This window comes from Bos indicus, chromosome 1 (assembly GCF_029378745.1).
Source record: "Bos indicus isolate NIAB-ARS_2022 breed Sahiwal x Tharparkar chromosome 1, NIAB-ARS_B.indTharparkar_mat_pri_1.0, whole genome shotgun sequence".
Taxonomy (NCBI): domain Eukaryota; kingdom Metazoa; phylum Chordata; class Mammalia; order Artiodactyla; family Bovidae; genus Bos; species Bos indicus.
The window spans coordinates 52,506,534-52,520,120 of NC_091760.1; the positions used below are offsets into that span (position 1 = coordinate 52,506,534).

The 13,587-nt window shown below is 39.8% G+C and overlaps 1 pseudogene; it reads left to right on the top strand.

Annotated features, from left to right (window-relative positions):
• The first annotated feature begins 8,322 nt into the window (after positions 1-8,322).
• The window catches only part of LOC109562385 (phosphatidylinositol N-acetylglucosaminyltransferase subunit P pseudogene), a 34,665-nt pseudogene continuing 29,400 nt past the window's right edge, over positions 8,323-13,587 (top strand).

A 13,587-nucleotide genomic window follows, 5' to 3' on the forward strand; every position in this document is an offset into this window, starting at 1 on the left:
TGCTTATCCAGATAATTTTAAAAGACTAAAAAAAAAGCCAGTCCCCCAAAATTTGCATACTATTATGATTACATCTATGCAACATTCATTAAATGACAAAATTATAGAAATGGAAGACAGATTAGTGGTTGCCAAGAGTTAAGGATGGTGCTGGGGAGGGGAAGCAGGAAGGAAGGGGATGTGTTTCCATGAGCAACACAAGAGATATTTCCGGTGATGGATGTTCCATCTCTAGACTGTGGTGGAATTATATAATTGTGCAGAACTCAATATACAAACACAAAGGATAAATAAAACTGGGGAAATCTGGAAAGGTAGATTAATCTCATCAATGTCAGCTTTCTGGTTATGATAAGGTACTACAATGTTGGAAGATATTACCATTGGGAAAAAACTGAGTAAAGGATACACGACATCTCTGTGCATCATTGTTTACAACTGTTTGTGATAAACTCTGTAATTACCTTAAAATAAAAAGTTTAATTTTTAAAATACATAATGCATATAAACTACTTAGTACAATGTCTATTTTAGGAAAAAACCAGGGTTAGCTATGAAAGTTTTTCACCAGCATGTGCAATTCTTACAATACAAATTTATGACAACTGTGAATATCAGGAGAAAATATTGATGTGAGTGAATATAAAACCTCTGAAAATCATGTCACTATTTTGGAATTTAAGAAATTAGAAATATTTACCACAGAATATGGAAGACTAAAGAACATATCCGTCATCAAAACTGTCAAGAGAGTAGAGCATCACACTCTATTGGTTCCTAGGGCCAGGTTAAGGTCATTGCAGAAGTTTTACCTCGGGATAAAAATAAAACTATAACCACTTCAGCTGTCTCTTAACTGAAAAGTTGACCTTGAAAATTTTGCAATAACTCCACCAAGTTCATTAGGTAAAAACTCAAATCAGGGTTTTCTTGTTATAAACTTCAGGGAATACACTTATGATCCTGGTCTAATACCCATCTTTCACGGTTGCCAGGACAGGCTTCAGGCTTGGAGTCAGAACTTTAAAGGTCAGTTTCAATCACAATTCTGTGATTCTTCATTATGGAATCCAGGAAGCCTTGGCAAAGCTACAGAGTTAAATGTAATTGCAGCACTGTTTACAATAGTCAGGACATGGAAGCAACCAAGATGTCTGTCAACAGATGAGTGGATAAAGAAGTTGTGGCACATATATGCAATGGAATATTACTTGGCCATAAAAAGGAATGAATATGAGGCAGTTCTAGTGAGGTGGATGAACTTAGTACCTGTTATACAGAGTGAATGCGGAAAGAGAAAAACAAATATCATATATTAATGTATATATAAGGCTTCCCTGGTGGCTCAGATGGTAAAGTGTCTGTCTACAATGCAGGAGACCCGGGTTCGATCCCTGGGTGAGGAAGATCCTCTGGAGAAGGCAATGGCGCCCCACTCCAGTACTCTTGCCTGGAAAATCCCATGGACAGAGGAGCCTGGTAGGCTACAGTCCACGGGGTCACAAAGAGTTGGACACGACTGAGCGACTAAGCACAGCACAGCACACATGGAATCTAGAAAGATGGTATCGATGAGCCTATCCATAGGGCTGGAATAGAGACACAGATGTAGAGAACAGACTTGTAGACACAGTGAGGGGAGGGAGAGGGTGGGACGAAATAAGAAAGTAGAACTGAATCGTACACATTACCATAGGTAAAACAGATAGCTAACGGGAAGCTGCTGCGTGACACAGGTAGCCCAGTCCCGTACTCTGTGACAACCTAGAGGGGCTTTGGGAGTAGGTTCAAGAGGGAGGGAACGTGTGTATGCTTATGTGTATCACATTGTTGTATGGCAGAGGCCAGCACAGCATTGTGAAGCAATTATCCTACAATTAAAAATATATTAAAAAAAATACTTTTGATAAAATGAGCTATCTTTTAAAGTGAAACATAAATGAGTTTCTAAATATCATAGTTCAGTTCAGTATTATATATTCAAATTATTAAGTTACTAGAACCAAAAGAGATTGATTAAAATGTTAGCCTCTTGAAAAGTGACCAGATACTGAAGGAGCAATAAATACCAGTCACTGCACTCATAAAGGGATTGTGGTGATCAGTTAGTGAATGACCACAGAGCCTTTCATGATCTTGTAATAAAAGGCATAAATCAACATTATGATCCAGTCTTAAAGCTACAATATCTCATAAGACTATCTAATGGGCATATTTATTAGCTACCTAAAGGAGTTGACAGCATTCGTGAATGTTTTAGCCATGTTTCAGCACCCAGGCCTATATAATCATATCCCAACAACTCACCACAATTAAGCAAATGGATAGTCTCTCACTTTAAAAATTGGTCTATTAGTAGCTCCTAATATTTATTACACAAATATATGCATTACCAGATCCTACAACTAATAAAGATGGTTTTAATGTTTCCAACTACATTTTCAATATTCACCAAGGTAATCAATTTGTCCAATTTTAAGCAGCACAGCTCCATAAATGAGATACTTGGCATGGAACCTGATTTAAAATGCATTCTTTTCTCAAGTGATTGAACAGTTGTAATGAAAATTTATAATTTGTAATATAGAAGGAAGTGAATTGAATTTCTCTATCAAAATTACTCACAGATCAAAATCTTTTGTGCTCTAACACATAAAAACTGGCAGACAAATGCAATTACATTAGATATGCTGTCATCCAGAATGCCTGAAGAATGCTATTTATCCAATCTTATCAATTTAAACTTAGTCTACGGCCATAGCTGAGTACAAATACCAGGCCATGACCATCACATTAATACCAGCAGGCTATCCCAAATGCCATTTCTGGAAATCAATGAAGAGATTTTTATTGAGTCCAGGCTATTTCACTTGAAGATAATTGTCAGAATCAATCTGTGTCTAACTTAGATTTCTAACTTAATTTGTAACCTGATTTATACCTACAAGGCTTGCAGATTAGACAACTGATTAAGAAGCATTGATTTATCCTCAGAAAAACAGACTTTCCAAATAAATCACATTACTTTCCATAAAAATTAACACAAGCTATTTCCAAAACATAAAAATTATTCAGTAGAAGTAATAAAGGAGAGCTTTTGTGAAAAGCAATTTTGATGATGATATTCTTATGACAATTTTGTGACATTTACAAAATCTTCACCTTATCAGAATACACAGGTTGTAAATTTAAACTAAAAGACTTCGCTATTATATGTAGGGTTCAGATTATACAAAGAAAGACATTACTCATGGAATTACATGCAAGTTTATCTTTGAAATTCTCTCTAACGTAAATAAAGTTAATTGTCTTCTAAAAGACAAAATTTATGGCTCATTTCACCTACCAAGACTGTGTATAGTCATTATAAACTTGATTATAAGCTGATCTTTCTTGAACTAAAGACTCTCATGTGTTCTACCCCAGAATATGGGAACCAATTTCTATACTCAACTTAAAAACTAGGAGCCTGGACTTGGAAGCTATGGAATAAAAAAAATCTTGAAGACCTCAGATCATAGGTTTCTTATTAACTTTGATTTAGCACTGTACATTTGAAATTGAATATAATTTTGTAATTAGCCACAAGTTGATTTTATTTGCTTTTATCATATAAAGGTATCACTAGAATTAATACGATTTTTTAAAAAATTATAGTGAAAGTGGCATTCTACATTAGTACGAAATTATAAACACGGAATAGCTACAACTCTTTAAAAATACTATTTTGAAGTCTCAGTTCAGTGAGGTGACCTCTGTCCCTTCCCCACCACTAACACTCACAGCAGCAGATTAGTGGCAGGCATCCTTCCAGCCCTCTGCCTGCTAACTGCATGCTTTAGACTCACACTATTCATCATTTGTGATGTTTATCCCACCCCCTTGTTTAACGACACCTCTCCTATGGTTTCTGTTTCTTCCCTAGAACCAGCACGCAGAGTGCTTCATCTCACACATCTCCCCATTATCCTCACTGCCATGGTTCCTTTTCCTGTACTTATATTCTACATATTTATCAATCCAACCATCCAGCACTCCTAGAATAAATCAAACGCACTGTCTCTGAATGATGGGCCTAGACCCACTGCCGTCACGTGACATTGGTTACGTCACCACAGCAGACATTTCAAACATCTCTTCAAGACCCCATCTCTCTGTAACCCACCCTGCTCTCAAGATAAAACTTTGGCTGCCATTGCACAGAGACACTGAGGCTGCTGCTGCTACTGCTGCTAAGTCACTTCAGTTGTGTCTGACTCTGTGCTGACTCTGGCAGCCCACCAGGCTCCGCAGTCCCTGGGATTCTCCAGGCAAGAACACTGGAGTGGGTTGCCATTTCCTTCTCCAATGCATGAAAGTGAAAAGCAAAAGTGAAGTCACTCAGTCGTGTCTGACTCTAGCAACCCCATGGACTGCAGCCTACCAGGCTCCTCCATCCATGGGATTTTCCAGGCAAGAGTACTGGAGTGGGGTGCCATTGCCTTCTCTGGACACTGAGGCTAGCAAACATGAAACCCCTCAGGTGCTGGCCCACCTTCTCTCCTTTCTACAAATCTCTGAGAGAAAGCTGGCCTTGACACTGTTCAAGGTTAATTACACTGTACACACTCTTGAGCTGATCCCTTCCTATCTGCTCAACTCTGCTGCATAGGCTATTCTACCCCTTAGCGCCCTCCCTGCTTCTTGCTATGTCTCCACAAACACAATCAAGTAGAAACGTCCTGTTTAAACCCTTTCCCACCTACCATGAACCACCCACATCTCTTGACAACTATATTCTTTGAAAGGACACAGTTATGTACAGTCACCATTCGCTATACACCCACATCTTCACCTACAATTGTTTTCAATTCATTTAAGCCATTCTTTGCTTTGGAAAGGGTGAAAAATGACTATAATCTCTTCATCAAATACATGGAATCTTTCATTGTGCATCCTAATTGTCCTCTTTATGAATATTAACATTGTAGAAGACTCCTTTCCACTTGGGAGTATTTCTTGCACCTTGAAACATCACTATCTCCTGGTTCTTCATTTCCCTTTATGACAATTCTCTTCTCTAGGCTGCTGCTTTCTTCCTCAGTCCTAAGTTTTAGTGGGGCATCAGAGGTTTATCCCTGGTTCTCTTTTTGTCCTTTTTGGGTAATATTAATTTCTATGCCTTCATTTACCATATACATGGCTCCCAGATTTACTCTCTCATTTATTCACCAAATATTTACTGAGAATCTTCTACGCCCCAGGCTTTCTGCTGGAGGTTATGTGTTAGGTTATATTGCTGTCATCTGGTTCTCCCAAAGCATCTCAAAGCCAACATCTCAAAAATAATATTTTGTACTAACCAACACTTAGCTCGATATTTCTTTTCTTGGGTATTGATACTACCCAGTCATCCTGGCCAAAACCAGAATTATCCTGGTTCTTTCTTTCTCATGTCTGACAATCGATAACTAGTTGATTTAGTCCCCTTCATGTTTGTAATCTGTCATTTCTTCTTCACTCCTGCAGCCCCTTGTTATATTTTATATTGTTCCTGAAACTTGCTGTGTCTACTTTCACAATCTTCTAATCCATCCTCCACAATACTATTTTTTTTAAAAAGTTAACCTAATAGGTTGCTTACTGATCATATTACTTAATGAAGGCCTCAGAGAAACATTAACACCCTTGGCATAATACAGAACACATTTCATCGCTAAACCTAGGAAATGACAGCCGTGCCTTATTACTGCTTACTGTGTGCCTGACAGTGTGCTAAGCTCTAAAAGCATCTTATAGTATTTATTGCCAAAAATCTGCAGGGAAGAAGACAGAACTGCTGTGATGGTAAATTCTATGTGTCAACTTGACTGGGCTACAGGATGCCCACACACCTGGTTAGACATTTTTTCTGGGTTCTATCTGCAGAGGTGTTCTAGAAGAGAATAGCATCTGAATCTGTAGCCTGAGTAAAGCAGATTGCCTTCCCCACTGTGGGTACGAATTACCCAATCCAATGGGGACCTGAATAGTACAAAAAGGCTGTGTAGGAAAAATTCTTCCTCCCTCACTGATGGCCGAGACGCAGGTCTTCTCTTGCCCTCAGACCAGGACTCACATCATCACACTCAGTGCTGATGAGCACTCCTGGTTTTCAGGCCTTTGGACTGGGAGTCCCCATATACCACTGGCTGCCCCGGGTGTCCAGCTTTCAGATGGCAGAGGATGGGTCTTCTCAGCTTCCATAACTGCATGAGCCAATTCTTCATAATCAATCAATCCCCTATTGGTTCAGTATCTCAAGAACCCTGGTCAATACAATTGTCATCCCCATTTTAAAGATAATGAAACGTGAAACAGCCAGAGGAATCAAATAACTGCCTCAAGTTACAGCTACTAAGCGACAGGGATGGAGTCACTCAAATCTACTGTCTCCCAGGCCCATATTCTTCACTACAGTGCTCGACTACCTCCCTCCTGTTTCAGGGTCCATCCCTTTATAGTAGTTTCAACTCTGGCAGCGCCAACCCTTTTACAAGACCCCAACATGCTTGTCCAGGGCTCCACACGAAATGTCTTTTCTTACTTTGACATTAAGTCATCTTGAACATTTGGCACAAATATCATAGGCTTTGTGGTTTTAACGGAGAAGGCAATGGCACCCCACTCCAGTACTCTTGCCTGGAAAATCCCATGGACGGAGGAGCCTGGTGGGCTGCAGTCCATGGGGTTGCTAAGAGTCGGACACGACTGAGTGACTTCACTTTCACTTTTCACTTTCATGCATTGGAGAAGGAAATGGCAACCCACTCCAGTGTTCTTGCCTGGAGAATCCCAGGGACGGGGGAGCCTGGTGGGCTGCCGTCTATGGGGTCGCACAGAGTCGGACACGACTGAGGCGACTTAGCAGTGACTTAGCAGCACTTGTGGTTTTAAAATGTGCTCTGAAAGCAATTCCCAAAGAGAGATTGCTAAAAATGCCACTAACCAGGACAGGCATTGGTATAGTTTTAAACCTCCTGAGATACGTGATATTTGGGGACCACTCTTGTGTCATACAAATAGAGAAAGGACTATTGAATGAGCCTCAGTAATTTGTATTTACATCTCATAGAGTACGCAATAATTGTGGCAGGCAGTCTTGGAGTTGGTAAGATGACAGGTAAACAGCCTTCCGAATCAACACATATACATTTATACACTCACCAAGTAAGAAAGAAGTAACCTTGGGTGCAGGGTGTTCAAGTAAAAGAACAGTGACTTTGGCATTAGACCAATCAGGATTTGAAACTATTTCTACCACTTACTAGACGTGTATGTACCCTAGAATATGATATGTAACCCTCTGAGCCTTTCTACCACTTACTAGACATATATGTGCCCTAGAATATATTTAACCCTCTGAGCCTTAGCTTCCCTATTTTTAAAATAGAAGTAAAATAACTAGATGAAAGGGCTTTTGTCAGGATTAAATGAGAAAATGCTGATAAACATCAAAACATGGCTTCTCCGGGAGATAAACATTAGCTGCCTTCCAGTCCACATTTCTTCCCTTTCCTTCAGGGCTGCCACTCAAAAACATCAGACTCAGCTACATTATACACTCTAATGAGGTTTCACTTGGACCAACTGAAATATGTGGCACAGTCATTACTTACGAAAGCAAATAGTAGCTGACCAATCTAGACCGCTACTTCTAGGTACCAGAGACAGCAGGAAATTGAGGGGATCATTTGAATAAACAGGGTGGATCTTCTATGAAAAGCTGCCAGAATTAAATATCACAACTGATCTACTCATGACCAATTAACAACTGCGTTGATACAGAGGAAAGACCTCCTGCTTAACAGAAGCATTTACATTAACCCAGATACACTTTTAGCAAGAAACAACAGAGGGGACTAGAAAGACATTTGTGAGTGATATTTAAGCCATTCATAAAGTATTCTGCACAGAGCCCTGTGGAGGCTGCCTACAAGCAAAGAGCTGTCCTCCATGAAGGTACAGCATGTAAATAAATAAGAAAAACCCAGAGAAGTCCTTGGTGGTCCAGTGGTTAGGACTTCATACTTTCACTGCTGAGGGCCTGGATTCAAACCCTGGTGGGGCAACTAAGACCCCACAAGCCATGTGGCTCAGCTGAATAAATAAATAAGAAAACAGCCAGTGCCTGATCTAGAGCACAAGACAGAGACAGAGAAGGACAGAGAAGAAGACAGAGAGAGACTGACGTCACAGCTCTGCCTCCGAACTGGATAGCAATCAGTGTGGTAACAACTGGGAGGACTTCTGGCAGAAGCGGTGGAATCTTCAGGAGCTGGGAAACACTGAATTGAGACCAGTATGACTGTGGCAGCTGCGAGCCCCACACAATTAGAATGTTGGCAAGCCGAACGCAAAACAGAGCCAGGAATAATACCAAGTGGCAGCGGGGCTTCCAAATCTGACCGTTCCTCCACATGCTTTAAACATGTGTTTAGTCCAGCAGGGGTCATGGTGACAGCTGAAAAGCCCTTCAGAAACTATCAGAGGCAGCGTCTGTGAAAACCTTTTGGCACCTGCATGTGCCAATAAGGGTATTTTCCTCTCGTATGAGCACAAAATGTGCCTGAGAACGCAGCATATAAAACCAGAGGCCGAGAGTCGTGACCAAGAGTACGAATATCTCCCTTGGGCCGGGCCACCATTCTGATTCCCATGGTCTCTGGAAACCATCACCTTATCACTGCACTATCCCACTTCACCACAGGCCTCCTAGGAGTGCCCTAACTGCCACAGAACATCTCAGCTTTCAGGTCTCCAAACAAAACACCATGCCATTTGTCTCACACAGAGAATGGACAATAAGTAATTTTTTAATTTCTGAACCATGTGATCAAAAAAACCCTCAATTCTTAAAAACACCATTTGCCACAACATGGATGGACCTAGAAATAGTCACGCTGAGTGAAGTAAGTCAGACAGAGAAGGAGAAATATTGTATGACATCCCTTATATTCAGAATCTCAAAAAGAAATGATACAAATGATCTTATCTACAAAAGGGACTCACAGACTTAGAGAACAAACTTACGGTTGCCAGGGGGAAGGATAGGGACAAGCGATAGCTGGGGAGTTTGAGATCAACATGTACACACTGCTCTATTTTAAATGGATAGCCAACAAAATCCTACTGTATGGCACAGGGAACTCTGCTCAAAGTTATGTGGCAACCTGGATGGGAAGGGAGTTTGAGAGAGAATCGATACATGTAAATGTACAGCTGAGTCCCTTTGCTGTCCACCTGAAACCATCACAACATGGTTAATCAGCTATACCCCAATGCAAAAAGTTTTTAAAATTGGGTAGTAATAACAAGCTCAATGTATCGCTGCAAGGATTTTAAACAGTTAAAAGATGCACTCACAACATATTAGCCATTATTATTTATGAATGTTAACCTTTTTTAGTTGGTCTTAAATGGGTGGCATTTTCTGAGGAATCAATCCCTTATACTTACTCAGTTTCACTTGTTATTACCATGGTTTAAACTGGATAGATCTTAAAAACTTTAGATCCAACCAATCATTTGGAGGCCAAATGAAACACAGAGCCAAGTCCAATGTGTAGAACTTGCTCCATCCAGACAGCAGACAGGCAGTGGGAGGAAGAACATGTAACAGAGACAGCTGATTGGTTAAAGGAAGTGCCACACAAGTCTGAAGAGAAATATCAGTGGGCAAGAAATCCTCACTTCCTGAGAGTTTTCCAAATAAACAATGGAAGCTTTTATTTTCCTTTTAAGGATCTAAGAATGGCTTAGAAAAATGTCACATTTCATCCTATTACAGAATTAGTTACTAAGCAAAACATTTTCTAATGATTGACAATATAACTCTAGAAGTTACCAAGCAAGGTCGCTCCTACATTTTTGAACATGTACATGCTACAACATTTTTCAGTCTTCTCCCTATCTTATGATTCATGAATGTTTGAATTATATTGAAGAGAAGTTGTTTTTTTTTTAACTCTTGGGTTTAATCTCCCATGGAAAGCATTTTCTCCATCTCTTTTAAGGATAGTGGGGACAGCAGTCACTGGAAATTCTGCCCACAAAAATTCCTAAACATAGCACCTTTCAGATACACACCACGCAGAGTTGTCAAAGCACTTTCACTTATATTATCTCACTATCTTCACAACAACCAAACAGAAAGAAAGCCTATATTCCCAGTGAATGAAGAAACTGAAACCCAGACAGATGGTTTTTCTGTTTTCTGATGCAAGTGTGTCTTCTGGGTCTTACTTGTAGGCTTCGTCCATGACCACTCCACACATGGCAGAGCTGTTAATGTTGCCCACGCATGTTCTATCTCCATATCTCATCTTGATGACAAAATTGTCTGGCCTAGGGTTCATTAAATTGTAGCCCAAAGCCAGAGTTCCCAAACAAGATTGTCAGGGATTATTTTACTTCAGTCTTTCTATCAGCGCATGGCTATGTTCATGAGCTTCCTCAACCAGTTAGATTAAAAACCAAAATAACAATAATAATAATGGCAACTGCAAGACAACACTGTGATAGAACTTTTATTTACTATTTACTTTATCCTCACAACACTGCTGTAAGTTATCAATATTTTTACTTTACAGAAGAGTTAACACTCTCAGGTAAGCTAAGAACTCCACAGGGCCACAGAGATGATGATGGCAATGATGTCAAATTTGAAAGCCAACTGTGGCTAGCTTCAAAATCCATCCTCTTCATGATGACACACTGTTTTAAATCTCTGAATTCCCAGCATCCAGCACGACATCTACCACATGGTTGTAAGTCATTGCATGCGTCTAAGTCACTTCATTCCTGTCCGTCTCTTTGCAACCCTTTGGACTGTAGCCCACCAGGCTCCAGTGTCCATGGGATTCTCCAGGCAAGAATACTGGAGTGGGTTACCATGCCCTCCTCCAAGGGATCTTCCAAACCCAGGGATCAAACCCATGGCTCTTTTGTCTCCTGCATTGGTTGGCGGGTTCTCTACCACCAGCACCACCTGGAAAGTCCTATAACTCATTAAGAGTTGTTAATAGTTAAAGCCAAAGCCAAAAAGAAATGCACTTTCTCCTAATCTGATAGGAAATCTCTGTTCCTGTCTGATGCTCTCAAACAGATGCTACTCTCCTCTGCTCCTGTGAATTCAGTGGGCTGGAGGAGCTGGCATCCCATAATCTCCACTGCAGCTTCCCAATAATTGCCCATCACCCGCTCTCAGTGCACTTTTGGAGGTACACTTGAGCATTTGTATACTTTGCTACATCTTTATCACTATCATCTGGTAACTAGTGTGATTCTCAAGTTATTTAAAAACTGAAGCATCCAAGAGAAAATCTTCTACAGCCCACCATCATTTCATGACCTCCTCAATGTCAGACAACTACAACTGTGATCCACTTCAGCCACCCTGCAGCCTATCATCCCTTAGAACCACCTCTTCAAGGTTATGATCTTTGTGTTTCCTTTCCTGGGCTATGTTACCCTTGTTTCCACTGCCAATCTCTCCATTACTGAACCTGATCTTTCTCCTTCCACTCTTTTGTTACCGGTCATCATAAACGATCTCCTGTCTCTCTCATACCTTCACTCCTTCCTTCCCTCTCCTCTCGCTTCCCTCTAATACATATACACTCAGCTTCCACAACCTGCAAAATCTTTCCCACAAGCCTACTTAAATGCAAATTATTCCTCTATTTCTGCATTTATTATTTGTCCATTTATTTGAAGTTTATAATTTGAGTAAATCCACAGATTGTAATTAGCCTTTAGGAGTAACAGAGCAATGTATAGAAGAAGACTTATGCATAAGAATGCAATTACAAGTATGAGTTCCACATGCTTCTGTGATAATGCTTCAAGTGCCAGGAATAAAATGATGATATAACAGAAAATATCCTTGCTTTAGCAACTGGTTATAGAAATACAAAGAAATCACATTCAAATTCACTCTATTCTGCCTTCTGAACTATCATGAAAAACATTTGCTTTTGATGCTTCCCAGGGGGCAATCCCATGATTTCATCATTTTTGATAAAAGAAGGTAGATCGTCTCCCTTAGATACAACTTATCATAAAAACAAAATACATACATTTATGCCAATAAAAATTTCTACTGCTATTTTCCTACTAATAATTAGGCAAGAATTCTTTTCAAAAGCAGACAATTGTGATGTTAGTTCACTTTCTAAAGCTTGTACTTCTAAAGATGAGAAAAAATATTCAAAATTTTTAAATTTTATGGTAAAATATGGCTTTGGTTAACTACATAAAGAAAACAAAGATTTTGATGTGAGATACAAAATTTTTAAATTCTGACTTGACTAATCTACATTTATGTGGGTTTATTTATACTTATTTTATTTGCTTATATTATGAGGTAAACACAGAGCTAAGAATGCCATAAATAGGGAACACTTCATTAGTCAAGTTATGATGAAATACAAGTTTATTTAGGATAACGCCAAACTCACAGATGTCATTTATATCAGTAAACATAAAACTCTCTTGCCTGGCTTGTCTACCTTCAAATAAATGCCCTCCATCCTAGGTGAACATCTGAGAACAGAGAATATTTGGATCCATTTCCTCGTCTCTCTGATTCACCTGCAGGGGGCAGTACAGTTCTGATGAAGTTGGATTGCCCTGAATCTGAAATCCCTGCTCTGTCAGTTTCAGTTACATAAACTAGGTCAAGTTAGTTAACCTGACCCTTGGTCTCCCATATGTAAAATAAATAAAAGAATAGAACCTATTTTATAGGATGGTCATAAGAATGAAATGAGAAAATGGTAAGTATATTACAAGTGCTCTTTCAATACTTGTCTGCTATTATTATTTCATATGTTTTCATTGTATTAGCTTTCCCTGTGATTTAACTAAACATAATTTGATTAATATGTTTGAAGCACCCAATATTTGTTAGGTCCTATAGGTGATGAGGCTAAAAACATAACTCCAATCCTTCTCCATAAATTCAGTCTAGTAGGGGAAAATAGATGTGTTGATTATAAACACAACAATGCAGTAAAGACAATATACAAAGTACTGCAAGAATACAAGGTGGATATCTTCACCTCCAACCAGGTAAGTGAGGGAAGGAGGCTTCCTTCTTGTCACTGCTGGGAGAGGAACAGATAGATAAATTGAGTTGAAAATGAAAAAGTCCCCCTCCTAATCTCATGCTCACCCCACCCCCTCACCACACCCCCTCATCAGGCACCAACCCCAGATATTTGGACAAACACACTTGACCTGGACTCAGCCAATGAGGTGCTCTTGACTGGCCCTTTGATTCTTGAGAAAGATATCAAGTTGCTCAAGTAGCCAGAAAACATTCTGACCCCCATAGCAGAAGGCAGTGATCAGTGGTGCAGTGGTAAATGCTCAGGGGCATCGTTGTCAGGGGCAACAAGAATAGTGACCAGTTCTGAGTAGTGGAGGGAGCTCAACTATGTTCTCAGCTGCTCATCCTCCCTTGGTCCCCAGGCTCTTTCTGAGTTCAATCTCTAGCTCTCTAGATAATTTGTAAGAAACCTAATGTCCTTCCAACAAATTATTTCTCTGCCTGTGTTAGCCAGA